Source organism: Gorilla gorilla, chromosome 1, assembly GCF_029281585.2.
Source record: "Gorilla gorilla gorilla isolate KB3781 chromosome 1, NHGRI_mGorGor1-v2.1_pri, whole genome shotgun sequence".
Taxonomy (NCBI): Eukaryota; Metazoa; Chordata; class Mammalia; order Primates; family Hominidae; genus Gorilla; species Gorilla gorilla.
The window spans coordinates 120,331,133-120,344,765 of NC_073224.2; the positions used below are offsets into that span (position 1 = coordinate 120,331,133).

At 41.1% G+C, this 13,633-nt stretch overlaps 1 long non-coding RNA gene across 3 annotated transcripts in view; it reads right to left on the reverse strand.

Moving 5' to 3' along the window:
- Positions 1–1,847: 1,847 nt before the first annotated feature.
- LOC134756785 (uncharacterized) overlaps positions 1,848–13,633 on the reverse strand; it is a 44,020-nt gene continuing 32,234 nt past the window's right edge. For all 3 annotated transcript variants that reach the window (XR_010129954.1, XR_010129953.1, XR_010129951.1), the window contains one exon: positions 1,848–2,210. This is a non-coding gene — a long non-coding RNA (uncharacterized lncRNA). The remainder of the gene's footprint in view (positions 2,211–13,633) is intronic.

Genomic DNA, 13,633 nt, shown 5'->3' on the forward strand with positions numbered 1-13,633 from the left:
TGTAAGGGCAGTTACAATCTCTAAGCAGCCATTTTATTGGGCCAAATCACTTTTGTCCCAGTATAGCCATATGTTGCTTAATGACGTGGATATGTTTTGTGAAACGCATCATTAGGTGATTTTGTCATTGTGTGACACCATACAGTGTGCTTATACAAACCTAGATGGCACAGCCTACTACACACCTAGGCTATATGGTTTAGCTCATTCCTCCTGGGCTACAAACCTGTACAGTATGTTACAGCACTGACTACTGTAGGCGATTGTAATACAATGGTAAGCATTTGTGTATCTAAAAGTATCTAAATATAGAAAAAGTACAGTAAAAATCCAGCATTATACTCTTATGGGATCACCATGAGAGCTGTGGTCTGTTGGTGACTGAAACCATATTGTGTAGCACATGACTGTATTTGTGAGCTTCTTCAGATTTTGATGGGAAGAAAACAGTTGGATGACACAGTGACTGGCAATAATTAAAGTGGAAAAGGTACCAAATTGTATCTCAATATTTGGTGTTTTTAAGTCTTGCTCTAGGCCGGACGCAGTGGCTCACACCTGTAATACCAGCACTTTGGGAGGTTGAGGCGGGCGGATTACCTGAGGTCGGGAGCTTGAGACCAGCCTGACCAACATGGAGAAACCCCGTCTCTACTAATAATACAAAAATTAGTCGGGCGTGGTGGTGCATGCCTGTAATCCCAGCTACTCAGGAGGCTGAGGCATGAGAATCACTTGAACCTGGGAGGTAGAGGTTGCAATGAGCCGAGATCACGCCATCACACTCCAGCCTGGGCAACCAGAGTGAAACTCCATCTCAAAAAAAAAGGTAAGTCTTGCTCTGTAAATGAATATATCTTTCCAGTATAATTTTTTATATTTAAACTTAGCTACTTTAAAATTATTTAATCATTATTTTATGATTTAATTTTTAGTAAACAATTATTGGGTGGGAAAGCAGGCTACTTTGTTGTTAAAAATTATGCTTGCAGAAAACCTAGTGGTTTGCATTACAAGAACCCAGCTTTTATTGATGAGAATGGATTTCCACTGTAGACAAAACAAAACCAACTAAATAAACAAAAATAAAAAATACCTATGAAAGGCTGGGCATGGTGGATCACACCTGTAATCCCAGCACTTTGGGAGGCTGAGGCAGGCGGATCACGAAGTCAGGAGTTCGAGACTAGCCTGGCCAACATGGCGAAATCCCATCTCTAGTAAAACCACAAAAATTAGCCATGCGTGGTGGCAGGCATCTGTAGTCCCAGCTATTTGGGAGGCTGAGGCAGGAGAATCGCTTGAACCTGGGAGACGAAGGTTGCAGTGAGTCAAGATCACACCACTGCACTCTAGCCTGGGCAACAGAGCAAGACTCTGTCTCAAAAAAAAAGAAAAAAACCAGCTATGGAAAGAAACAACCTTTAAGTACAGAGTCATCAAATGAGATTCAGGAGAAATTATATCAGTCCAATAACTGAGTGACATTGAACAAATTGCTGAATTTCTCTTTCCTCTATTACAACAGAAAATAAGTATGCACAGAATATCCACATCAGGCATTTTCCTATGACACCCTCTCCCCAAATTGAGTAAGATGTCACTATTAGATTCTTTCATAGCTCCCCGTGTTTACTCTTCTCATAGCCTGTACTTCATGGTATACAGTCATATCTTTTTTTGTTCATACTCCTTATTGGATGCTTCTTCACAGCACAGTCTCTGTCTTGTCTATCATTATATCTCCCAGTGCTTAGCATTATCACGGGCATTATATATCCCAGTGCCTGTGATATTTAAATAATTGCCAAATAAATAAATGAATAAACAAATATATAATACATGGATAAAAAATAAATAAGGCATGCGTTTTAATTATTTATGACTGTATGACAAAAAGCTCCAAAACTTAGAGACTAATAACAATAATTTACTATTTCTCATGATTCTGTGGGTTGCCTGGAAAGCTCTTCTGCTGTTTCACCTGAGTTCACTCATGGCGCTGCATTCAGTTGGGGGATTTCCAGGGGGTTGAGCTCAGTTGAGACAGCTGAGGATCTGGACATTTCTCTCTGTATGTCTTTCATCTTCAAGTTGGCTCCTTGGACTTCTTAACGTGGTGATAGCAATGTGCCAATGTGCAAACACTTACTGAACTCACATCATGTTTGCTGACATCTCTTAGGCCAAAGCAAATCATTTAGCCAAGCCTAGAATAAATGTGGGAAGAAATTACACATGGGCATGAGCACTGTATTTGGGAGACCCTGAGTGTAATAATGAACCACAAATGTCTCTACCTTAAGGGATTTCTTAATCCAGGGGTGTTCAATCGTTTGGCTTCCCTGGGCCACATTAGAAGAATGGTCTTGGGTCACACATAAAACACACTAATATGATAGCTGATGTGCTTTAAAAAAAATCACAAAAAAGGCCGGGCACTGTGGCTCATGCCTGTAATACCAGCTCTTTGGGAGACGGAGGTGGGCAGATCATGAGGTCAAGAGATTGAGACCATCCTGCCCAACATGGTGGAAACCCACCTCTACTAAAAATACAAAAATTAGCTGGGCGTGGTGGCACGCGCTTGTAGTCCTAGCTACTCATGAGGCTGAGGCTGGAGAATCACTTGAACCCAGGAGGTGGAGGTTGCAGTGAGCCAAGATTGTGCCACTGCACTCCAGCCTGGTGACAGAGTGAGACTCCATCTCAAAAAAAAAAAAAAAATTTGCAAAAAACCCTCATAATGTTTGAAGAAAGTTTACTGATTTGTGTTGGGCTGCATTCAAAGCCATCCTAGGCCACATGTGGCTCACAGGCTGCAGGTTGGACAAGTTTGTCTTAATCAAAGCAGATGAGTGAATATACAGCAAACCTAATGAAATAAATGCTATGCCAGAGATAACAACAAACTGCTTAGGATATAGGTACAGACAGCATTAGAGCCAGGAGGTCTTATTTTGAACCTCTCTCCTTTTATTAACTGCTGTGTGACCTTAGGTAAGTTACTTAGCCTGTCAAAATAGTGGCTTTATGATTCCAAAAATGGGTATAAGACCTACTTGATATTTACTGCAACTTCCTTCTAATATGACATACTGTTATACAGAGGCTTGAAAAGCTAAAACCTGTATTTATCAGACTCCTTTGCAGCTAAAGCTCTTGATGTGACTTAGATCAACCGATTAAATATGTACTATGAGAACTGACTTTGAAACTGAATCAATTGGGAAAATATGAAGTGGCTTGAAGGGCATCAACTTTTGCTGGAAGGATATAGCAGCTGTAGCACAACTCTGGGGCCAACAGTGCTGGTGGTGGAGTCACGTTCCAGTTACATGGCTTTGACATCAGAATCTACGAGTCTGCAGTAGGCATGGCACCTTCTGGACACCTAGTGTTCCACCTATAGTAGAGAGAGAAGTTCCCTGGGCAGGCTAATTCTGTTTTTTTTGAGATGGAGTTTTGCTCTTGTTGCCCAGGCTGGAGTGCAATGGTGCCATCTCAGCTCACCGCAACCTCCGCCTCCCGGGTTCAAGCGATTCTTCTGCCTCAGCCTCCCGAGTAGCTGGGATTACAGGTGCCCGACACCATGCCTGGATAATTTTGTATTTTTAGTAGAGACAGGGTTTTGCCATGTTGGTCAGGCTGGTCTCAAACTCCCGACCTCAGGTGATCCACCCGCCTCCGCCTCCCAAAGTGCTGGGATTACAGGTGTGAGCCACCGCGCCTGGTCCCTGGGCAGGCTAGTTCTATGGTAGTGAACTGGGAGCCATTCCTGGAGGTCTTGTCTAAAGATGCTTCATTTAGACCTTTCAGAGCTTTTGTAGGCATCAAATTCCCTTTCTGCTTAAGGTGTTGAGAGTAGTTTCTGCTTTCTGGACTGAGCCCTGATGGATAGGTTGCTTTCCAAGATTATTGTGAAGTTTACTAGAGACACTTTATGTAAACTTGATTCATGCTTGGGAAGTGCTTACTAAGTAAATACTAACATTCCTTCTCTTATAATTTTTATATACAAAATAACAGATGAAACCTCCAGATGTTTTTAAAGATTCTGACTCTCTCTTAGTGTTTAGTTGGCATGTAAACACAATCTTTAAACAAAAACTTCCAGTCACACTAATATACAAACATGGAAAGAGATTCAGAAATGCAAAATACATCCTATTCTTAATCACCTTTTAACAAAGACTATGATCATGTTTTAAGAATAAGTGCCTAATCCTAACCTTGGGCAAAGCATTTTACTGCCTCAATTTCTTCATTAAGGGCCTTAGTGTCCTCATTTATAAAGTGAAGGAGTTGGATTTACATAATTTCTAAGACTTCTTCCTTCCTTGCTTCAAAACTGTGTGTTCTTTAAACCACTAAGCAATTACCTCCCAATGCTGGCCTATACATATGCAGTCAAAGTTTATCACAGGTTTCTGGGCTTCGCTAGTGGTCTGAAATTGTGTAAAAAGAGTTGACCCTGTGTCTTTATGTACTTGTTAGTTCTCAAATAAGCTAGGATAACCACTCTCTCTCATAAAGCATGTTTTAGGTCTTTTATCGATAATAATATATTTTCCTGACCAAATGAATATGGATCCAACACTCCTAAACACAATTCCTCTCCCCCTTTTAACACTTAAGCAAGCACTGTCATCATTATTATTGATAACCTTTATTACACAATTATTATCTATTGAGCCCTTATATTTTCTTATTTGCATGATTTATTGCCAATTTAATTTTAATTTCCACAACACCCGATACACTTTTTTGATATGATGAGACTAAGGCTGAAAGAAGTTAAGCAAGTTATCGAAGGTCACAGAATTACCAAGTGGCAGAGTTAGATGTTGACTAGGTTTATTTGAACTGAAAGTTTCTTAACAAGTACATTAGATGACTTCTTAATAATAATAATAAGTAGTAGTAGTATTGAAAATAGTATTATCTTAGTTAACCTTTATTGAGTGCTTATTATATGCCAAGTACTCTGCTGTCTTATTCATATCTGAATTCTCATAATTTACAGCTTAAACCCTATTATAACCCTCATTTTATAAATGAAAAAAATTGAAGCTTGTTAATTTTAAGTGTCTTTTTTTTTTTTTTTGGTCTTTTTTTTTGAGACAGGGTCTCACCCTGTTATACAGGCTGGAGTGCAGTGGCATGGTCCTGGCTCACTGCAATCTCTGCCCTCTGCCTTCCAGGCTCAAGCATCCTCCCACTTCAGCCTCCCAACTAGCTAGGACTACAGGCATGCACCATCATGTCTGGCTAATTTTTGTATATTATTTGGTATAAGCAAGGTTTCACCATGTTGCCCAGGCTGGTCTCAAACTAACAGGCTGAAGCCATACACCCGCCTCAGTCTCCCAAAGTGCTGGGATTACAGGCGTGAGCCACTGAGCCTGGCCTAAGTGTGTCTTGACCAAAGTTATTCAGCTCCACTAGTGGAGCTGGACTGTGAACCTCAGCAGTATGAAATCAGAGTGTTTTCACCTGCCATGCCTTATTGCCTCCTGTCTCCTGATAGTGATGATATTGAAGGAAAAACCTTGACTCTGCTTTAATTTATGGACAAAGTAATTTGTTTGCATATTTAAAAGCTGTATAAGTAACAAAGTACTTATGGCACTCCCCCACAATTGATTCTGCCCATCAGTGTGCCACCACACCACTCCTGAGAACCACTCACACAGAGACTAACGAGTACAAATAGAGGGAAATAATGTGTAGGTAAGAAAAGCTATGGTATGAAGCTGGTTGTGGTGGCTCACACCTGTAATCCCAGCAGTTTGGGAGGCTGAGGTGGGCAGATCACTTGAGGCCAGGAGTTCGAGACCAGCCCAGCCAACATGGTGAAACCCCTTCTCTACTAAAAATAAAACCAGGTGTGGTGGCGTGCACCTATAGTCCCAGCTATTCTGAAGGTTGAGGTATGAGAATCACTTAAGCCCAGGAAGTGGAGGTTGTAGTGAGCCAAGATCGTGCCACTGCACTCCAGCCTGGGGGACAGAGCAAAACTCTGTCTCAAAAAGAAAAAGAAAAAAAGAAAAGTTTTGGTATGGACACACACTCCCCTTTTTCTCATTTTGTGTGTGTGTGTGTGTGTGTGAAGACCATAACAACCTTTTTAATTAATTTGTTTATTTTTAAGCTACTTCTGAATAACATAACAACCTTTATTATTTTCCTGCCAAAGCCACAGAATTTCTGATCCTATTTCTATTAGGCTGGCAGTGATTATGGGAAACTACTTTATATTTCCCTTTTAAACATAACTTTCGATGTTATATAGACATTAGTTTATAATTTATGGATTTTTTTGGAAAAAAAGTATAGCCCTTTTAAAATCTGAGTCAATCTTATAAGTGAGCTAGAATGCCTATTAGATTTAATAAGAAAAAAATTATAAATCTAAGCAATTAATTATTAAGCACCTAACAGCCAAATACAGCACCTGTGGGCAGAGAGGCCCTCTCCTTTGAGGAGGTGAAAACTAACTGCAAAAGCAGAGATGCTGAGAAGTCACACTGGGAGGCATGGAGTGCCCGTAGCAGTTGTCATTTTCCGTTTTCTGAGCCACATTAAAAGGAAAGGTAGAGATCTAAGGAAAAAGTATTTAAAACACCTTGGGAAATTTATTTAATAACCAAGCATGAAAAAAAGATGGGTAATAATGAAAGCCAGTAAGAAAAGTGGTAAGGGGATGTTTAATCTGGGTTTCAGGAACTCTGTGAGCCTTGAGGTTTTTAATCTCTGAAAGGTCACAGGTGTAGCACACAGTAGGTGCTCAAACATCATTAAAATAACCAGCTAATTGATGAATGGATGGATGGATTTTTCCCGTAAGTTTGAGAAAAGAGGAAGTTTGATATTTGTAAGTATTATTGAAGATAGTACCTGTTATAGACTAAATGTTTATGTTACCCCAAAACTCAGATGTTGAATCCCTAGCCCTCAGTGTGATAGTCTTTGAAGATGGGGCCTGTGGAAGGTATTTAGGATTAGATGAGGTTATAAGGGTGAGGCCCTGCTCCGATGGAATAGGGCCATTATTAGAAGAGACACAAGAGTGTTTGTTCTGTCTCTTACTCTACACATACAAAACTGAGGAAGAGCCATGTGAGGACACAGCAAGTCAGATGGAAGGCCCATGCCAGGAACTGAATGGGCCAGCACGTTGATCTTGTACTTCCCAGTCTCCAGAACTGTTAGAAATTAATTTCTCAGCCTGGCCTACATGGCAAAACCCCATCTCCACTAAAAGTACAAAAATTAGCCCACCATGGTGGTGGGCACCTGTAATCCCAGCTACTCAGGGGGCTGATGCAGGAGAATTGCTTGAACCTGGGAGGTGGAGGTTGCAGTGAGCTGAGATTGCACCACTGCACTCCAGCCTGGGCAACAAGAGTGAGACTCCATCTCAAAAGAAAAAAAATTAATTTCTGTTGTTTAAACCACTCAGTCTGTGGTATTTTGTTATGGCAGCCCACACAGGCTGAGATCACACCTATACCTAAGTCCTCATATATCTTTAAAGTTTGTGCTACTTGGGTACACATATAATTATAGAATTGTACATAGATTATACATCGTAAATATATGTACATACAAATATTAGTCATTTTAATTTCTAAAAATAAGTTACTTTTGAATGTAAAATAACTTCCCAATTGAATGAAAATTGTACTATTTCCTATGACTCAGAAGACTACATCCAAGAAGAAGTTGGTATTCAAATCATGGGACCATACCTAGGGTCCCTCGGTTAATGTGGTGCTATAATATTCAACCTGTAAGCAGCATATCAAGGGAGGAATTTAGGTCTCTTGAGTATAGGCGAGGCACAAACCCATACTTCATAGTTCACTTTCATTTGTCTCTCTCTTTATTTCTCCCTTGGGACACATAATGATAGAAAACTAATCGAGGCTAGTGGCCACAACCTGGGGTGTGCTGGATGCAATACAGGGGAGCCGTTAGGGCTTTCAGTGGAGATTCAAAGCCCTCGGGGACTGTATCTGGGGACAGGGCCTTGCTGGCAACTTCAGAGCTGGATATCTCTCTCATAGTAAATACAAATCAACCCTAAGCATTGGATAGACAGAGTACTAATTAAGTCCCTAGTTATGAGAGCTCTTGCTCTATGTGTGGGAGCAGTTCTTTCCTTGGGTTTACATAGTCAAGAGCTGATAGCTTTTTAAAAATTTGTCATAAAGGTGAGTATCTCCCTGCAAGCATGGTATGATAAGAGTACCAAAATCCTGGAGACAACGGTTAGAGCTCATCTCCATTTCTTATTAACTATGATCTTTAGAGCGTTGTTATAGTTTACTGAGACTTTTTGCTTCTCAGCAAAATGGGGCTAATAATGGGGCGAATAATTTCTGCCCTACCTGCCTCAGAAGGTTAATCTCAGAAACAAGTGAGGAACATTTGGGCATGAGAAAACCTTTCCGGAATAAAATTATAATTTTTTACACCAGCAGTTGGCAAACTCTGGCCCACAGGTCAAATCTATCTCACTGAATGTTTCTGTATGGTCCACAAGCTAAGAATAGTTTTTACATTTTTAAATGGTTGAGAAGAAGCATATATTCTGATGTGAAAATTATATAAAATTCAAATTTCAGTGTCCAAATGAATGAGTATAAATGTTCACTTGTTTACATATTATCTATAGCTTATCTTATGTCTTAACACTACCATGTTAAAGTTGAGTATAGCCCATAAAATATTTTCAGTCTGGCCCTTTACAGAAAATATTTGTCAACCCCTGCTCTACACAAGTGTGTAAGTCAAGGTTTTCCAGAGAAATAGAACCAGCAGGAGATATACGTTAGGCTGTTCTTGCATTGCTATAAAAAATACCTAAGACTGGGTAATTTATGAAGAAAAGAGGTTTAATTGGGTCACAGTTCTGCAGGCTTTACAGGAAGCATGGTGCTGATGTCTGCTCAGCTTCTTGTGAAGCCTCAGGGAACTTTCAATCATGGAAGAAGGCGAAGGGGGAACAGGCACACCACATGGCAAAGGCAGGAGCAAGTGAGAGGGTGGGAGGAGGTGCCACACATTTTTAAATGACCAGGTCTTGTGAGAACTCACTATCTCGAAGGCAGCACCAAACCACGAGGGATCCACCCTGATGACCCAAACACCTCCCACCAGGCCCCACCTCCAGCACTGGGGAATCACAGTTCAACATGAGATTTGAGTGGGGACAAATGCCCAAACTATATCAAGGTATATCTCTATATATCCTAGTATAGGATAAATATATATATATTATATATATAAAATATATTATATATATAAAATATATTATATATATAATATATATATATTATATAATACACACACACGAGGAGAGACAGAGATTATGGGAACTGGTTCATGCTATTATGGAGGCCAAGAAGTCCCCTGATCTGCCATTTATAAGCTGGTAGTATAATTTAGTCCAGGGCTGAAGGCCCAAGAACCAAGAGTGCAGATGTCCAAGGGCAGAAGATAGATGTACCAGTTCAGAAAGAGAGAGAATCAATCCTTCCTCCACCTTTTTGTGGTATTTGGGCCCTCAGTGAATTGGGTGATGCCTACTCATATTGGTGAGGACAGATCTTCTTTACTCAGTCATCTGAGTAAATGTTTCTCTCTCCCAAGGCTTGTTCAATAGGCTCATGAATAACCATCACGGGCCCCAGTGATACAGCAAGTATATTCATAGGCTTACCATCATGGACTTTGCTTCTGTCCTTGGGAAAGAGGTGCTATTGTCACTGGCTATCACCACTTCTGAGAGACCAACTTGTTCTCATTGTTAACTAATCCTGGGGTTTGAATATGCAACCATATTCCTTAGGCACCCAGCTAGTCCTCAGTAACACTGGACTCCTACTGCAAGTGGGAAGGCAGCAGTCCATCCTCTCTGGAACAAATCTATGCCCTGGGCTCAGAGTTGCTGTCCCTGCCCACCATGCTTCATGGTTCTGCCCTCATGATCTGTAGAAGCAATGGATGCCGAGGACACCAACAGGCGTCCCACCAGCCTGGTTCTGACCAAAGAACTGACTGCTCTCTGAAAGAAGTAAGGCAATAAATGGAATTTACAGGACTTGTTCCTCCTCACTTGAAGCCACTGGCCTTACAGAACAGTAATGACAACTCACATTTACATGCTAGGCACTCCTCTAAGAACCTCCCATATGACAACTTATTTAACCCTTAAAACAGCCTTTTGAGATAATTACCATAATTATATTAATTTCTAAGAAGAGGACACTAAAGCAAGTATGGTTAATGGACTGACTCTTGTCACTCAGTAAGTGGGGTCTGAGACTTGAACCCAGACAGTCCAGCTCCAGAGCTTGTGCTTGTAACTGCTGCTACTCATAACCGCTTCTACCCATAACCACACTGCCTACAACAGAGGAATGGAACTGCCCTTCAAAGGCCCCATTATGGTGTCTTATTAGAAAGAAAGGCAGGTGAGGTTACAGTGTGGGGGTGAAGTTTATTTTTTGAACAAGTGGTCAATCTCTGGTGCCATTTCTGCCACAGCAAGAACATACTCATATGCGAATCAAGAGGATGGAAGCTGGAGTTATGCCCACTTCCACGTGGGAAGTTTTGCTTATGTTCTCCATAACTCAGGGCTCCACTGATATAGAGGATTTAGAATCAAAGGAGGAATCATCAAGGGGAATAAAGTAATGGCTCCACTGAATTAGCAGCTGAATTATTGGCCCATTTTAGGCTTCTCATGACAGTGGTGAAAAAGGGGAGCTCTGGAATAGATCAGGCTGCTTGAGCTCAACTATTTCAAGGGAATATATCAGTTAGGTTGCAACTGGCTTTGAGTAACAATGACAGCAATACATTTAAAAATGACCCAATCATACCAACCTAAATCATAGAGGTCTGGAGGAAGGCAGTCCACAGGTGGATTCATGGCTCAAAGATATCATCCAGGCCGGGTGCGGTGGCTCATGCCTGTAGTCCCAGTACTTTGGGAGGCCGAGGCAGGTGGATCACAAGGTCAGGAGTTTAAGACCAGCCTGGCCAGTATGGTGAAACCCCATCTCTACTAAAGAATACAAAAATTAGCCAGGCATGGTGGCGTGCACCTGTAGTCCTAGCTACTCGGGGGGCTGAGGCAGGAGAATCGCTTGAACCCGGGAGGCGGAGGTTGTGGTGAGCTGAGATCGCGCTACTGTACTCCAGCCTCAGTGACAGAGTGAGACTCCATCTCAAAAAAAAAAAAAATCATCCAAGAACCAGGTTCTTCCCAGCACCCTCCTCCCTTGGCTGCTTTGTGATGCCTCCCCTAACAGTGCCAAGATGGCTGCCACGGAACCTGAAATGAGTGAGTGTGTGAGTGAAGCAAAGGACTAGGGACAGTGGGGAATCTATTTCTGTGACTGGCTCCTGCAGTTTCCAGGCCAACAGTTCCCTGTGGCAGCATCAACCATCCAGTGCTGGTGGTGGTGCCGCCAGGATATCCACGACTCAGCTGTGCATCAGTCTTCTCACCAGGTAGTCCCATTGGTGTGATTTTGGTTGTGGCTCTCACTTCCTTGCCTCCATTTGTTCCTAGTCATTTTCTGACCCTGATTCTCTAAGCCCTCCCAGTGAGTCAGTGAGCTACCTGATATCTCTTTGGTTCTCTTTTCCCTGTTTATATTAGCAAGAATCAATTTCTGATGTTGTAGCTAAGAAATCTGATTGATAACATGGCTGTTTAATTGATGTGTTGAAAGTGAAGTTTTCTTTCTTTTTCGTGTTTTAAAAATTTTTTAAAATTATTTATTCATGTATTTTGTTTAATAGATGGGGGTCTTGCTATGTTGGCCAGGTTGGTCTTCAACTCCTGGCCTCAAGTGATCCTCCCACTTTGGCCTCCCAAAGTGATGGGATTACAGGCATGAACCACCTTACTCTGCCTCTTTTTGGTGTTTTCAGTGGGTTTCAAATATTGCCAGAGGACAAATACACCTTTACTAGAATGTAGGCTTTACCAAGTCTCTAGTTTATTTTAACGGCTTCCTGTCAGTGAAATTCAGGCCACACAAGTCCTGAAAAATATTTTGGGAAAGAGGCATAGCTGCTCACAAATACCATTTATTGAGGACTTACTATGAGCTAGGTACTACAAAAAGTAATTTAATATGGATTTAATTCTCATTGTGTTATCTACGTTTTACAGATAAGGAAGTCGGTATGTAGATCAGTCACACAGGGTACAATAGCAAATGACCCCATGCTACCCGACTGCAAAGGCCTGGGATATTTCCAGTGTACTAGATCATTATTTTCATTTACTTATGTTGTCAGAAATTAAAGCAATAGATTGTGCCCTTCCAAAGTCTCCATAATACTGCTCAGCCAACTGAAGTTGAAGTTGATATCAAAGGCATCTATTTTGGAATCTATCCGCAGGATTTTGTCTAGCCAAAGGACCATAAAGACATTGATAGCTTTTTAATGTACAGTAAGGTCAGTGGCACAAACCCTGAGGTTACCTTTAAAGTGTGGCTCGGCGTTACCTAAGCTGGACCTGCCTTGCACTGGACTTGTTTATCATGCTGGATCACCCATATACTCCTCTAAGAGAAACTTCACACTTCCATCCAGTCCCTGTAGCTGAAGCAGGCATGTTTTATACTAATTTCCATAATTAATGAGCAAGGAACTACTTGCCTGAAGGTCATCAATTTATAGACTGGCCTGTGGCTTATGCAGCCTGTTTTAGAAAGATGGGTCATTCAGATAGGTCTTATCTAAGTTAGGAATTGGGAAACTGAGAAAGAGAGGGTGTTAGCAGTAGAGGTGAAGGTAAAAGCATGTTTTGATGTAAAATTGATTCAAAAGTTACATGAAAGCTAATGTTAGGAGGAGGTAAAGTTTATGCTCTCTGAAACAGAAGATGAGGAAGCCATTTGGTGGAGAGAAGAGGGTGCAAAAAATGGGCAGAGATAAATAGTGATATTCTGAGAGAGGAAGGAAAAACAGGAAGAGGAGGGAGAGAAGGGCCTGGGGCTTCCTGGATTTTCTGAATTTTCCAGGAAAATTTCGTGGATCCCTGTTCCTTAAACTCACTATACTTTTTGAAACTCTCTTTCTCATCAACCTTTAAAAAGGAAACTTGTGAACTAATTTGTCTTTCATCTTTTTAGTTTTCCCCCATTCTTCCTCCTGTGGCCTAACTAATCCAATAGCTAGAACCAAGAGAAAAGTGAAATAGAAAGCAAGCCTGGATAATCCACAAACATAAAAATCAGACACTGAAGGGTAGAACTTGATATTTTGTGCTAAACCCTAGGCTTTTATAACCCCTCTGTTCTCCTCTGTGGATAAAGGCAGAAATGAGAGGATTTTTCATTCTATAAAATCCAAAAGCAGAAGCAAAATGAAATTCTTTTCTATGACTTTTTTTCATGACTATGAAATGAAAACATCAGTGTACTTCCTTATAAAAAATGTGTTTTTTTTTTTTCCTGATTCAACAACCTCCCCCACTTAAGTCTAAGGTGTTCTAAACACATACCTGGATCTTACCTCCAAAATGCCAGGCAGATGGTTTGAGTGGGAAAAGCCAGAGCGGGCAGTCGTTTTTGCTATAGGTTAGCTAAAAGAC